The sequence below is a fragment of the Thermobia domestica genome, chromosome 8 (assembly GCF_964235325.1).
Source record: "Thermobia domestica chromosome 8, izTheDome1.hap1.1, whole genome shotgun sequence".
Taxonomy (NCBI): Eukaryota; Metazoa; Arthropoda; class Insecta; order Zygentoma; family Lepismatidae; genus Thermobia; species Thermobia domestica.
In genome coordinates this window covers 202836157-202853496 of record NC_137461.1, presented here as the reverse complement: position 1 = coordinate 202853496, position 17340 = coordinate 202836157, and positions in this window count along the sequence as shown.

Below are 17340 nucleotides of genomic sequence, written 5' to 3'. Positions count from 1 at the left end.
CGAAAACTGCTGTTTTACACTAGCTGCCTAATTAAAAATAGCAATTTTCAATTGATTTTATAGAAGCCATAAATGTATTTTGAACACTTGCAGCTAGTGTTTTTATGGTAAATGCTTATTTTTGTACTTGTGTGTACTTTAATTTTTAAATGTGGAAGATTGATTTTACCAATCGACTGTAATGTTAATATCAATCAACTGTAATATTAATATCTACGCCAATATGGAGTCTGGATTTAGAACAAAACTAGAAGTTGTTTAAGCAAGGCCAAAAGAAAGATTGGATATGGACGACCAAGACCAAGCAGGGCCGCGGTAGCTCAGTGGTAGAGAATTCATCTCTGGTGCATGGTGTCCATGGTTCGATCCCAGCTTGTGTTAAGTATGCTTAGTGGTGGAGAAATGCCGTGTATTGGGTTTTCTCTGGGTTCTCCTGTTTCCTCCCACTTTCTTCATTCCACCATTTAATTCATTTCTCATGGTCACCATATCCCTTAGCCTCAAAGCAGAATCGAGGGACCTTAAACTCAGGGGTGTAGCCAAGGGGAAACCATCGGGTCCAGGCCCCCCAAATGGTTTCCTGCCCCCCCCCCCAAATGACCAGCTTTAAAAACATCATAGTAAAATTATCTCGCTTCCTTCATTTAAAAGTAACAAACTTATTGACAATTAATAATTTACGGTAAAATAGTATGGAGAAATATTGTTTTTCCATACCGATCGAACAATAGGATACATTTTTGTGACAGCAGATTACACAATTTACTGCGATTTATATTTGACAGTTTAAAGACAAACATTTTAACAAGGTATTATAAATACAGCCATAAAACAAAGGTACTAAACTGATTTGTAAGTACATTATATTTTTATATGCTTTAACAAGTATTTTAAAAGACAGAGAATGGAAAATTTGGTGAGAAACAATGTTTTTATTCAGTTTGGATTTCATTCGCTCTCTTTTATTTCTACTCAGTGTAATAAAATAATTGTTTTTTTTTTTTTTAGTCACGAATAATAAATAAATATTTTTGTCAGGAAACTATAAAGAAATTAAGTGAAATTTAAAGAAAATCAATCTCGTGTACATAGGTTCTGTATACAAGGTATTAAATTTAAATAAAAAGGTAACCAAGAAAAGTTTTGTTGCTTTTTCACCCACCACCTTCGAACATCGATACGTCACCTAACCTGGAAGATCAAAAATAGTCCCCATCAACATCGACGACCTTCTGAAAACGTTCTGGAAGGCCATGGAATTCATCGCGGTAGAAGTTGGTGGGCCGTGAAACGAAGAAGGTATCAGGTGCATTTTGGACTTTTACTAGGGATTTGAATTGGCGGCCTCTAAGGTGATTGTCCAAAGAATGGAACAGGTAATAATCGGACGGTGCAATACCCGGGGAATATAGTGGTTGCAATATTGATTCCCATCCAAGGCGGAGAATGGTGTCCTGAGTCATCCTAGCCACGTGGGACTTAGCGTTGTCCCGTAAACGAGGACCTATTTGGAATTCAGAAGTGATGGCTCCAGAGTTTTGAGTTTTTGTTGAGCACAGCTCAACTGCTGACACTACACTGTTGCATTGATACTCTGACCAGCTGGTAGCAGTTCCCGATGCACGATGCACCAAACACACAGAAGGACCTTCTTCTGGTACAGTGCTGGTTTCGGCTGTTTTGAAATCGGTTCATGGGATGCTAACCAATGATGACGGCGCCGTGGAGCTTCGTATAGGACCCACTTTTTATCACATGTCAACGCCCTGTCCAGAAATGGCTCCGAAACAGTAAATAAACCCATGCGACTGCCGCGTTGCCTTCTGGCCCGGAGTCAAAACATGTGAGACCCAACTTGTAGTGCTTCCCAACTTGATGGATGTGCTGCCGAATGGTTTCTCCACACACTGAATTGTAGTCCCAGTTCCTCTTTGTACGTACATGTGTTGGTCTTCTGGCATGTGGTGTTTTCGGATGTTTTGTCATCGTCCTTAAACTGGTTAAACCATCGCTGCACTGTCCGCGTCGTCACGACACCCTCAACAAAGGCCTGGCATATTTTCTGTCCCGCTACAGCGGCGTTTGACCTCCATTTGAACTCGTTCAGCATACATGCTCTTATGACGCTCTGTGGATGTCCCATGTTCCCTCTGTCTTTACGCAAGTTCACTGTATATCTGAATTGCCACAACCAGGTAGTATGTTGGATATACCCACACTAACAACTGACGTTCGCCTTATCTCCACTCGCATTCAACTCACGGTGTGAGGTCCAATTGAACACAGACCTCCACGAAAAGGGACAGAACTTTCTGGTTATCTTTATAGTTATGCACAAAAGTATAGCGTTTGGTCCCGGGCAGTAGTTCTTGATTAAGCATAATAAAAACTATCTTGAATATAATTTATGGATAATAATAATAATAATAATAATAATAATAATAATAATAATAATAATAATAATAATAATAATAATAAATAAGATAAAATTGTGTTTTTAGTTTTCCAGAAGGAAACCAAAATTTTCCTTTCTTTTAGGCCTGAAAAACACTAGCAGACACACATTTTTTGCTTTGTACATTGTAGCCGCCCTCCCTCAAAAACGACGGGCCCTTCCTACACGAACCTGCTGGCTACACCCCTGCTTAAAGTGAATATTTCATTTTATTTCACCAAGCCCAAGGACATCGATACAAGAACAAGATAAAGATTGGATATGCAAGACGAATTGCATAGTAATCTTGCTCTTGGCTTTGATTTGGTGATCACCAAGTAGCGATGAGCGTATTTTCTAGCTTTCCGTATTGTATGAAATACCATAATCAAAATCACACTTGGTCTTCATTTGTACCGATGAGGTGAGCATTCTTGGCTCTTGTATAGCATGAAAGATCACCAAGACTACGAAATACAGGACCAAGACTTGACTGCAAGACAAAAGAATAAGACGCAGTATTGATGACTAAGACCTAGGGAGCGAATTGTTTGAATTTCATTTGTTGGGCTGAAAGTGATGAAATAAAATTAGTACTTTATAATTAAATATCAACCTGTATTTTTAAATTCATATTATGTATCTTCTTACGTGCAACTATATATACTGTAAAATACGTTTTAATTACCGAGAAAGAAAAATCAAAGTGGTACGGGTCCCGGAATCTAAGAACCTATTTTGGAATGAAAGTTGAAGGGTTGGAAAAAATCACAGGTGTTCTCCTGTTTCCTCAACCCTTATCATTGTAGTTAAACGATTTCCTTTTGTCTCCGCCAAGAGACTCTTGCTACTGCCTTTCGAGAACACGCCCTGCCGTCCCAGCAGGTGAGAACACTGACCTTGAAGAAAAATTTCGTCACATAGAACTAAAGAAAAAAAATAAAATAAAAATAAATAAATAAATAAATAAAAAATAAAAATAAAAATAAATTTCTCCCATCGGACATTGGTATCAGTTATAGAAAGAAAAAACCAAACCTCAAAAGTGCCAAATATTCATTAAGATGCATATACAAATCCCCGCTTGATCTAGCTAGTGGTTAACGTGTAAGACTTCGGTACACGTGGTCCGGGTTCAATTCCCAATGGGAGTGCATTTTGGTGTTCACCCAGTGTTGTGACCATAGTGCTCTCAAACGGATCGGGTTGACCCGACCCGACCCGTGACCCGACCCGACCCGACTCGGGTCGGGTCAGCTCGGGTCGGGTTACGGGTCGGGTCGGGTCAGGTCAACTCGGGTCGGGTTGTCGGGTCGGGTCAGTCGGGTCAGCTCGGGTCGGGTTATCGGGTCGGGTCACTCGGGTCGGGTTGTCGGGTCGGGTCAGTCGGGTCAGGTCGGGTCGGGTTGTCGGGTCGGGTTATTCGGGTCGGGTTGTCGGGTCGGGTCAGTCGGGTCAGCTCGGGTCGGGTTATCGGGTCGGGTCACTCGGGTCGGGTTGTCGGGTCGGGTCAATCGGGTCAGCTCGGGTCGGGTTATCGGGTCGGGTCACTCGGGTCGGGTTATCGGGTCGGGTCAGTCGGGTCAGCTCGGGTCGGGTTGTCGGGTCGGGTCAATCAGGTCGGATCACGGTTCGGGTCAGTCGGGTCGGGTCGGGTCATCGGGTCGGGTCAGTCAATTCGGGTCACGGGTCGGGTCGGGTCGGTCTTCAACCCGACCCGACCCGACCCGTTGAGAGCACTACATGGAATGAAATGTGTTATGATCTGTAAAAAGTATATAACAGTACCAGATATGATATACAGAAGATAACTTTCCGTTTACGGTAGTGGACTCTGCTTGCATTGAGATCATTAAAAGTGTCCTGCGCTTCTATTTGAGCTTTGTTTCATTAAAATATGTTCAGAAGTTTCGGCGATATAGCTTGAAATATATAGAAGTTAGGAAGAGTGCACAACAATATAATACATATAAAAGTGACATATGTTATATTGTTGAGATGTTGCCTAACAACATGATTAATCCAAGTAGTATAGTTTTGAAGAAAATTGAAGAAATTAGTGGTTGAAGACATACTTTTTCTACTTAGAATGAGTGTCACGTAGTCTCATCAATACGGCAAGGGTTACATTGCTTCTGTGTAACAACAGGTACTAATTTCATTTTTTAAAACGTTTTGTTGTAATCTATAGATTTTCTTTTCCTTTTATCATCTTTGCAACGCTTAGGTAGTATATTTGTTTGTTGTTTGGAAATAGATATAGAGGGTGATGCAAAATTCCAACCCGTAGTATAAAAATTTTTGGTTCTAGGTCAAAACCCGCACACTCAAGAAATGACAAAACGCCCACACGATCGGTCATAACTCCCACACAAATGGAAAAATCCCCAAACGCACGAACGGTCAAAACCCCCACAGTTAAAACCCCCACACTCAAGAAATGTCACAACGCCCACACGATCGGTAATAACCCCCACATAAATGGACAAGTCCCCCAAAAGCTCGAACGGTCAAAACCCCCATAGCCAAGACCCCCAAACTCAAGAAATGTCAAAACGCCCACACGATCGGTCAAAACTCCCACACAAATGGACAAAACTCTCACACATAGCAACGGTCACAATCTCTACATAAATGGACAAAACCCCCACACAAATGGACAAAACCCCCACACAATCGGACAAATCGCCCACACACTGAAAATACCGTGATTGCACGTCGTTTTTGCGGCTCTTTACGACGCCCACTTTAGTGTCTCTGTCATTACAAAACAGTGCAAGAAGAATAGTTGCAACATCGGTTTAAGTGGAATAAAAAATATTATTAAAAAGTACAAGGGCAAGACATACAACGGATCATTTCAGAGTGTGGGAGATTTGACCGATTGTGTGGGAGTTTTGTCCATTTGTGTGGGGGTTCTGTTCATTTATGTGGGGATTGTGACCGTTGCTATGTGTGACTGTTTTGTCCATTTGTGTGGAAGTTATGACCGTTGGAGGTTATGACCGATTACAGGTGTGGGGGTTTGGCTGTGGGGGTTATGACAGTTCGTGTATTTGGGAGATTTATCCATCTGTGTGGGGGTTATGACCCATTGTGTGTACGTTTTGACATTTCGTGAGTATGGGGGTTTTGGGTGGGGGGGTTATGACCGTTCGTGTGTTTGGAAGATTTGTCCATTTGTGTGGGGGTTATGACCGTTAGTGTGGGCGTTTTGACATTTCTTGAGTGTGGGTGTTTTGGCTGTGGGGGTTTTGACCGGTTCCCAAATTTTTATTTGTTTTTCAAAAAATGAAGAAATTGCAGCCAATTAGCGATTGCCCTGTATGTAAATTTGAACGGTACATATTCTTATTTTTCGGTTGTCATTAGTCAGCCATATTTGTATGAGGCAATGAGACATATCATGGAATAAAAAGTGTTATATTCTGTAAAAAGAATAAAACAATTAACAGATATGATAAAGCAAGATAACTTTCCGTTTACGATAAAGGACTTGTATTCCGATCATAAAGAGTATACTTCTCTTCAATTTGAGCTTTATTTCATTAAAATATGTTCAGAAGTTTCGGAGATATAGCCTGAAATATATAATAGTTAGGAAGAGTGCACAACAATATAATATTTATAAAAATGACATTATTATATTGTTGAGATTATGTTTAACAACATATTTCTACCAACTAGTATTGTTTTGAGGAATATTGAAGAAATTGGTGGTTGAAGAAATACTTTTTCTACTTAGGATGACTGATACGTGGTCTTATCAATACTGCAGGGGTTACATTGCTCCATATATAAGAGGTACTAACTTCATTTTTTAAATTTTCTTGTTGTAATGTGTAGATTTTCTTTCTATTTTATCGTGTTCGCAACACTTAGTTACTATATTTCGTTGTTGTATTAAAAAAATATGCAGGGAGATGCAAAATTCAAACCCGTAGTATAAAAATTATTATTTGTTTTTCAAAAAATAAGAAATTGCACAAATTAGCGAATGCCCTGTATGTAAATGTCAACGGCAGATGTTCTTATCCCTCGGTTGTCATTCGTCATCCATATTGTTATGAGGCATTGAGACATATCATGGAATAAAATGTGTTATGTTCTGTAAAAAGAATAAAACTGTACCAGATTTGATATGCAGAAGATAACTTTCTGTTTACGGTAATGGACTGTGCTTTCATTGAGATCATAAAGAGTGTCCTGCGCTTCGATTTGAGCTTTGTTTCATTAAAATATGTTCAGAAGTTTCGGCGATATAGCTTAAAATATATAGAAGTTAGGAAGAGTGCACAACAATATAATACATATAAAAGTGACATATGTTATATTGTTGAGATGTTACCTCACAACATTATTAATCCAAGTAGTATAGTTTTGAAGAAAATTGAAAAAATTAGTGGTTGAAGACATACTTTTTCTACTTAGGATGAGTGTCACGTAGTCTTATCAATACGGCAAGGGTTACATTGCTTCTGTGTAACAACAGGTACTAATTTCATTTTTTAAAACTTTTTGTTGTAATCTATAGTTTTTTTTCCTTTTATCATCTTTGCAACGCTTAGGTAGTATATTTGTTTGTTGTTTGGAAATAGATATAGAGGGTGATGCAAAATTCCAACCCGTAGTATAAAAATTTTGGTCCTAGGTCAAAAGCCGCACACTCAAGAAATGCCAAAACGCCCACACGATCGGTCATAACTCCCACACAAATGGACAAATCCCCAAACGCACGTACGGTCAAAACCCCCACAGTTAAAACCCCAACACTCAAGAAATGTCACAACGCCCACACGATAGGTCATAACCCACACAAATGGACAAGTCCCCCAAACACTCGAACGGTCAAAACCCCCACAGCCAACCCTCCACACTCAAGAAATGTCAAAAGGCCCACACGACCGGTCAAAACTCCCACACAAATGGACAAAACTCCCACACATAGCAACGGTCACAATCTCTACATAAATGGACAAAACCCCCACACAAATGGAAAAAAACCCTACTCAATCGGAAAAATCGCCCACACTCTGAAAGTAACGTAATTGCACGTCGTTTTTGCGGTTCTTTACGACGCCGACTTTAGTGTTTCTGTCATTACAAAACAGTGCCAGAAGAATAGTTGCAACATCGGTTTAAGTGGAATAAAAAATATTATTAAAAAGTACAAGGGCAAGACATACAACCAGGATTATTTCAGAGTGTGGGAGATTTGATCGATTGTGTGGGAGTTTTGTCCATTTGTGTGGGGGTTCTGTCCATTTATGTGGAGATTGTGACCGTAGCTATGTGTAGCTGTTTTGTCCATTTGTGTGGAAGTTATTACCGTTGGAGATTATGACAGATTACCAGTGTGGGGGGTTATGACAGTTCGTGTATTAGGGAGATTTATCCATCTGTGTGGGGGTTATGACCCATTGTGTGGGCGTCTTGACATTTCTTGAGTGTGGGGGTTTTGGGTGTGGGGGTTATGACCGTTCGTGTGTTTGGAAGATTTGTTCATTTGTATGGGGTTATGACCGTTAGTGTCGGCGTTTTGACATTTCTTGAGTGTGGGTGTTTTGGATGTGGTGGTTTTGACCGGTACCCAAATTTTTATTTGTTTTTCAAAAAATGAAGAAATTGCAGCCAATTAGCGATTGCCCTGTATGTAAATCTGAACGGTACATATTCTTATTTTTCGGTTGTCATAAGTCACAAATATTTGTATGAGGCAATGAGACATATCATGGAATAAAAAGTGTTATATTCTGTAAAAACAATAAGACCATTACCAGATATGATAACACAAGATAACTTTCCGTTTACGACAAAGGACTCTGCTTGCATTTCGATCATAACGAGTATACTTCTCTTCAATTTGAACTTTGTTTCATTAAAATATGTTCAGAAGTTCCGGAAATATAGCCTGAAATATTAAGTAGTTAGGAAGAGTGCACAACAATATAATATATATAAACATGACATATGTTATATTTTTGAGATGTTACGTAACAACATATTTGTACAAAGTAGTATAGTTTTTAAGAAAATTGAAAAAATTAGTAGTTGAAGACATACTTTTCCTACTTAGGATGACTGATATGTGGTCTCATCAATACTGCAAGGATTCCATTGCTGCATATATAACAACAGGTACTAACTTCATTTTTTAAATCTTTTTGTTGTAATGTATAGATTTGCTTTCTCCTCTATGTTGTTTGCAACACTTAGGTAGTATACTTAGTTGTTGTATGAAAAAAAATATAAAGGGTGATGCAAAATTCAAACCCGTATTATAAAAATTATAATTTGTTTTTCGAAAAAATGAAGAAATTGCACCAATTAGCGAGTGCCTTGTATGTAAATGTGAACGGAACATGTTCTTGTTCCTCGGTTGTCATTCGTCAGCCATATTGTTATGAGGCAATGAGACATATCATGGAATGAAATGTGTTATGTTCTGTAAAAAGAATAAAACAGTACGAGATATGATATACACAAGAAAACTTTCCGTTTAAGGCAGTGGGCACTGCTAGCATTGAGATCATAAAGGGTTTTTTGAGCCTCAATTTGAATTTTGTTTCATTAATTTATGTTCAGAAGTTTCGGACATATAGTCTGAAATATATAGGAGTTAGGAAGAGTGCACAAATATATAATATATATAAAAATGTATTTATGTTATATTGTTGAGATGTTGTCTAAAAACATATTTATACCAACTAGTATTGTCTTGAAGAATATTGAAGAAATTAGTGGTTGAAGACATATTTTTCTACTTAGGATGAGTGATACGCGGTCTCATCAATACTGCAAGTTTTACATTGCTCCATATATAACAGGTACTAACTTCATTTTTTAAAGCTTTTTGTTGTAATCTATAGATTTTCATTCTGCTTTATCATATTTGCAACACTTAGGTAGTATATTTGGTTGTTGTTTGGAAATAGATATACAGGGTGATGCAAAGTTGCAACCTGTAGTATAGATTTTTTTTTTTCAAAAAACGAAGAAATTGCAACCAATTAGCGATTGCCGTGTATGTAAATCTGAATGGTGCATATTCTTATTTTTCGGATGTCATTAGTCAGCCATATTCTTATGAGGCAATGAGACATATCATAGAATAAAAAGTGTTGTATTCTGTAAAAAGAATAAGAAAATTACTAGATATGATAACACAAGATAACGTTCCGTTTACGGTAAAGGACACTGCTTGCAATCGGATCATAATGAGTATAAATCTCTTCAATTTGAGCTTTGTTTCATTAAAATATGTTCAGAAGTTTCGGAAATATAGCCTGAAATATTAAGTAGTTAGGGAGAGTGCACAACAATATAATATATATAAACATGACATATGTTATATTTTTGAGATGTCGCGTAACAATATATTTGTACCAACTAGTATAATTTTGAAGAAAATTGAAGAAATTGGTGGTTGAAGACATACTTTTTCTACATAGGATGAGTGACACGTGGACTCATCAATACTGCAAGGGTTACATTGCTCCATATAAAAAAAGGTACTAACTGCATTTTTTAATGTTTTTGTTGTAATGTATAGATTTGATTTCTCCTTTATTATGTTTGCAACACTTGGGTAGTGTATTTCGTTGTTGTATGAAAAAAAAAAAAAAATTAGAGGGTGATGCAAAATTCAAAATCGTAGTATACAAATTACTATTTGTTTTTCAAAAAATGGAGAAATTGCACCAACTAGCGAATGCCCTGTATGTAAATGTGAACGGAACGTGTTCTTATTCCTTGGTTGTCATTCGTCAGCCATATTGTTATGAGGCAGTGAGACATATGGAATAAAATGTGTTATGTTCTGTAAAAAAAATAAAACAGTAAGAGATATGATATACACAAGATAACTTTCCGCTTAAGGTAGTGAGCTCTGCTTGCATTGAGATCATAAAGAGCGTACTGTGCTTCTATTTGAGATTTGTTTCATTAAAATATGTACAGAAGTTTCGGAAATATAGCCTGAAATATATAGAAGTTAGGAAGAACGCAAAACAATATAATACATATAAGAATGACATATGTTATATTGTTAAGATGTTGCCTAAAAACATTATTAATCCAACTAGTATAGTTTTGAAGAAAATTGAAGAAATTAGTAGTTGAAAACACACTTTTTCTACTTAGGATGAGTGATACGTGGTCTCATGAATACTGCAAGGGTTCCATTGCTCCATAAATAACAACAGGTACTAACTTCATTTTTTAAATCTTTTTGTTGTAATGTATAGATTTGCTTTCTCCTTTATGATGTTTGCAACACTTAGGTAGTATATTTGGTTGTTGTATGAAAAAAAAACATACAGGGGGATGAAAAATTCAAAACCGTAGTATAAAAATTATTATATGTTTTTCGAAAAAATGAAGAAATTGCACCAATTAGCGAGTGACTTGTATGTAAATGTGAACATAACATATTCTTATTTTTCGGTTGTTATTAGTCAGCCATATTCTTATGAGACAATGTGACATATCATGGAATAAAAAGTGTTATATTCTGTAAAAAGATAAAAAAACTTACCAGATATGATAATACAAGATAACTTTCCGTTTACGGTAGTGAACTCTGCTTGCATTGAGATCAAAAAGAGCGCACTGTGTTTCTATTTGGGATTTGTTTCATTATAATATGTTCAGAAGTCTCGTAAATATAGAATGAAATATATAGAAGTTAGAAAGAACGCAAAACAATATAATACATATAAAAATGACATATGTTATATTGTTAAGATGTTGCCTAACAACATATTTATAACAAATAGTATAGTATTGAAGAAAATTGAAGAAATTAGTGGTTGAAGACATACTTTTTCTACTTACGATGTGTGATACGTGTGGTCTCATGAATACTGCAAGGGTTCCATTGCTCCATATATAAGAACAAGTACTAACTACATTTTTCAAACCTTTTTCTTGTAATGTATAGATTTTATTTCACCTTTATGATGTTTGCAACACTTAGGTAGTATATTTGGTTGTTGAATGAAACAAGTATACTGGGTGAGGCAAAATTCAAACCGTAGTATATAAATTATTATTTCTTTTTCAAAAAATGAAGAAATTGCACCAATTAGCGAATGCCCTATTTGTAAATCTGAGCAGTATATGTTCTTATCCTCGGCTGTCATTCGCCAACCATATTGTTATGAGGCAATGAGACATATCATGGAATAAAAAGTGTTATACTCTGTGAAAAGAGTAAAACAATTACCAGATATGATAACACAAGATAACTTTCCGTTTGCGGTATAGAACTTTGCTTGCTTTGAGATCATAAAGAGCGTACTGTGCTTCAATTTGAGCTTTGTTTCATTAAAATGTGTTCAGAAGTTTCGGCAATATAGCCTGAAATATATAGAAGTTAGGAAGAACGCACAACAATATAATAAATATAGAAATGACATATGTTATATTGTTAAGATGTTGCATAACAACATATTTAATCCAACAAGTATAGGTTTGAAGAAAATTGAAGAAATTATTGGTCGAAGACATACTATTTCTACTTAGGATGAGCGACACGTGGTCTCATCAATACTGCAAGTGTTACATTGCTCCATATAAAAACAGATACTGACTTCTTTTCGTAATGTTTTTGTTGTAATGTATAGATTTTCTTTCTCCTTTATCATGTTTGCAACGCTTAGGTAGTATATTTCGTTGTTGTATGAAAAAAAATACAAGGTGATGCAAAATTCAAACCCGAAGTATAAAGATTATTAATAGTTTTTCAAAAAATGAAGAAATTGCACCAATTAGCGAATGCTCTGTTTGTAAATCTGAACGGTACATTTTCTTATTTCTCGGTTGTCATTCGTCAGCCATATTGTTATGAAGCAATGAGACATATCATGGAATGAAATGTGTTATGTTCTGTGAAAAGAATAAAACAGTACGAGATATGAGATACACAAGATAACTTTCCGTTTAAGGCAGTGGGCCCTGCTTGTATTGACATTATAAACAGTGTTCTGAGCTTCTATTTGAGCTTTGTTTCATTAAAATATGTTCAGAAGTTTCGGAAATATCGCCTGAAATAAATAGAAGTTAGTAAGAACGCAAAACAATATAATACATATAAAAATGACATATATTATATTGTTAAGATGTTGCCTTACAACATATTTAATCCAACTAGTATAGGTTTGAAGAAAAAGTAAGAAATTTGTGGTTGAAGACATACTTTTTCTACTTAGGATGAGTGATACGTGATTAAATCAATACTACAAGTGTTACGTTGCTCCATATATAAAAGTACTAACTTCATTTTTTAAATTTTCTTGTTGTAATGTGTAGATTTTCTTTCTCTTTTATCGTGTTTGCAACACTTAGTTACTATATTTCGTTGTTGTATTGAAAAAATATACAGGGAGATGCAAATTTCAAACCCGTAGTATAAACATTATTATTTGTTTTTCAAAAAATAAGAAATTGCACCAATTAGCGAATGCCTTGTATGTAAATGTCAACGGTACATGTTCTTATCCCTCGGTTGTCATTCGTCAGCCATATTGTTATGAGGCAATGAGACATATCATGGAATAAAATGTGTTATCTTTTGTAAAAAGAATAAAACTCTACCAGAGATTATATACAGAAGATAACTTTCCGTTTACGGTAGTGAACTCTGCTTGCATTGAGATCATAAAGAGCGTACTGTGCTTCTATTTGCGCTTTGTTTCATTAAAATATGTTCAGAAGTTTCGGAAATATAGCCTGAAATATATAGATGTTAGAAAGAACGCACAACAATATAATACATATAAAAATGACATATGTTATATTGTTGAGATTTTGCCTAACAACATATTTAATCCAACTAGTATAGGTTTCAAGAAAAATGAAGAAATTAGTGGTTGAAGACATACTTTTTCTACTTAGGATGAGAGTCACATGGTCTCATCAATACTGCAAGGGTTACATTGCTTCTGTGTAACAACAGGTACTAATTTCATTTTTTAAAACTTTTTGTTGTAATCTATAGATTTTCCTTTCCTTTTATCATATTTGCAACGCTTAGGTAGTATATTTGTTTGTTGTTTGGAAATAGATAAAGAGGGTGATGAAAAATTCCAACCCGTCATATAAAAATTTTTGGTTCTGGGTCAAAACCCCCACACTCAAGAAATGTCACAACGCCTACACGATCGGTCATAACCCCCACACAAATGGACAAGTCCCCCAAACGCTCGAACGGTCAAAACCCAAACAGCCAAATCCCCCACAGTCAAAAATGTCAAAACGCCCACACGATCGGTCAAAACTCCCACACAAATGGACAAAACTCCCACACATAGCAACGGTCACAATCTCTACATAAATGGACAAAACCCACACACAAATGGACAAAACCCCCACACAATCGGACAAATCGCCCACACTCTGAAAATACCGTGATTGCACGTCGTTTTTGCGTCTCTTTACGACGCCCACTTTAGTGTTTCTGTCATACAAAAGAGTGCAAGAAGAAAAGTTGCAACATCGGTTTAAGTGGAATAAAAAATATTATTAAAAAGTACAAAGACAAGAAATACAACCAGGATCATTTCAGAGTGTGGGAGATTTGACCGATTGTGTGGGAGTTTTGTCCATTTGTGTAGGTGTTCTGTCCATTTATGTGGAGATTGTGACCGTAGCTATGTGTAGCTGTTTTGTCCATTTGTGTGGAAGTTATGACCGTTGGAGGTTATGACCGATTACCAGGGTGAAAGGTTATGACAGTTCGTTTATTTGGGAGATTTATCCATCTGTGTGGGGGTTATGACCCATTGTGTGGGCGTTTTGACATTTCTTGAGTGTGGGGGTTTTGGCTGTGGGGGTTATGACCGTTCGTGTGTTTGGAAGATTTGTCCATTTGTGTGGGGTTATGACCGTTAATGTGGGCGTTTTGACATTTCTTGAGTGTGGGTGTTTTGGATGTGGTGGTTTTGACCGGTTCCCAAATTTTTATTTGTTTTTCAAAAAATGAAGAAATTGCAGCCAATTAGCGATTGCCCTGTATGTAAATCTGAACGGTGCATATTCTTATTTTTCGGTTGTCATTAGTCAGCCACATTCTTATGAGGCAATTAGACATATCATGGAATAAAAAGTGTAATATTCTGTAAAAACAATAAAACAATTACCAGATATGATAACACAAGATAACTTTCCGTTTACGACAAAGGACTCTTCTTGCATTTCGATCATAACGAGTATACTTCTCTTCAGTTTGAAGTTTGTTTCATTAAAATATGTTCAGAATTTTCGGAAATATAGCCTGAAATATTAAGTAGTTAGGAAGAGTGCACAACAATATAATATATATAAACATGACATATGTTATATTTTTGAGATGTTACGTAACAACATATTTGTACCAACTAGTATAGTTTTGAAGAAAATTGAAGAAATTAGTAGTTGAAGACATACTTTTTCTACTTAGGATGAGTGACACGTGGTCTCATCAATACTGCAAAGGTTACATTGCTCCATATAAAACAGGTACTAACTTCATTTTTTAAATCTTTCTGTTGTAATGTATACATTTGCTTTCTCCTTTGTGATGTTTGCAACACTTAGGTAGTATATTTGGTTGTTGTATGAAAAAAAACATACAGGGTGATGTATAAGTCAAAACCGTAGTATAAAAATTATTATTTGTTTTTCGAAAAAATGAAGAAATTGCACCAATTAGCGAGTGACTTGTATGTAAATGTGAACATAACATATTCTTATTTTTCGGTTGTTATTAGTCAGCCATATTCTTATGAGACAATGTGACATATCATGGAATAAAAAGTGTTATATTCTGTTAAAAGATAAAATAAACTTACCAGATATGATAATACAAGATAACTTTCCGTTTACGGTAGTGAACTCTGCTTGCATTGAGATCAAAAAGAGCGCACTGTGTTTCTATTTGGGATTTGTTTCATTAAAAAATGTTCAGAAGTCTTGGAAATATAGCATGAAATATATAGAAGTTAGAAAGAACGCAAAACAATATAATACATATAAAAATGACATATGTTATATTGCTAAGATGTTGCCTAACAACATATTTATAACAACTAGTATAGTATTGAAGAAAATTGAAGAAATTAGTGGTTGAAGACATACTTTTTCTACTTACGATGAGTGATACGTGTGGTCTCATGAATACTGCAAGGGTTCCATTGCTCCTTATATAAGAACAAGTACTAACTACATTTTTCAAACCTTTTTCTTGTAATGTATAGATTTTATTTCACCTTTATGATGTTTGCAACACTTAGGTAGTATATTTGGTTGTTGAATGAATAAAGTATACTGGGTGAGGCAAAATTCAAACCGTAGTATATAAATTATTATTTGTTTTTCAAAAAATGAAGAAATTGCACCAATTAGCGAATGCCCTATTTGTAAATCTGAGCAGTATATGTTCTTATCCTCGGCTGTCATTCGTCAGCCATATTGTTATGAGGCAATGAGACATATCATGGAATGAAATGTGTTATGATCTGTAAAAAGAATAAAACAGTACGAGATATGATATACACAATATAACTTTCCGTTTAAGGCAGTGGGCCCTGCTTGCATTGAGATCATAAAGAGTGTTCTGAGTCTCTATTTGAGGTTTGTTTCATTAAAATATGTTCAGAAGTTTCTGAAATATCGCCTAAAATAAATAGAAGTTAGGAAGAACGCAAAACAATATAATACATATAAAAATGACATATGTTATATTGTTAAGATGCTGCCTAACAACATATTTAATCCAACTAGTATAGGTTTGAAGAAAAATTAAGAAATTTGTGGTTCAAGACATACTTTTTCTACTTAGGATGAGTGATACGTGATTAAATCAATACTACAAGTGTTACGTTGCTCCATATATAACAGGTACAAACTTCATTTTTTAAATTTTTTTTTGTTGTAATGTGTAGATTTTCTATCTCCTTTATCATGTTTGCAACACTTAGGTAGTATATTTGGTTGTTGTATGGAAAAAAAATACAAGGTGATGCAAAATTCAAACCCGTAGTATAAAGATTATTATTAGCTTTACAAAAAATGAAGAAATTGCACCAATTAGCGAATGCCCTGTTTGTAAATCTGAACGGTACATTTTCTTATTTCTCGGTTGTCATTAGTCAGCCACATTCTTATGAGGCAATGAGACATATCACGGAATAAAAAGTTTTATATTCTGTAAAAAGAATAAAACAATTAACAGATACGATAAAGCAAGATAACTTTCCATTTACGATAAAGGACTTGCATTCCGATCATAAAGAGTATATTTCTCTTCAATTTGAGCTTTGTTTCATTAAAATATGTTCAGAAGTTTCGGAGATATAGCCTGAAATATATAATAGTTAGGAAGAATGCACAACAATGTAATATATATAAAAACGACATTATTATATTGTGGAGATTATGTTCAACTACATATTTATACCAACTAGTATTGTTTTGAGGAATATTGAAGAAATTGGTGGTTGAAGACATACTTTTTCTACTTATGATGAGTGATACGTGTGGTCTCATGAATACTGCAGGGGTTACATTGCTCCATATATAACAGGTACTAACTTCATTTTTTAAATTTTCTTGTTGTAATGTGTAGATTTGCTTTCTCTTTTATCGTGTTTGCAACACTTAGTTACTATATTTCGTTGTTGTATTGAAAAAAATATACAGGGAGATGCAAATTTCAAACCCGTAGTATAAAAATTAATATTTGTTTTTCAAAAAATAAGAAATTGCACCAATTAGCGAATGCCCTGTATGTAAATGTTAACGGTACATGTTCTTATCCCTCGGTTGTCATTCGTCAGCCATATTGTTATGAGGCAATGAGACATATCATGGAATAAAATGTGTTACCTTCTGTAAAAAGAATAAAACTGTACCAGATATGATATACA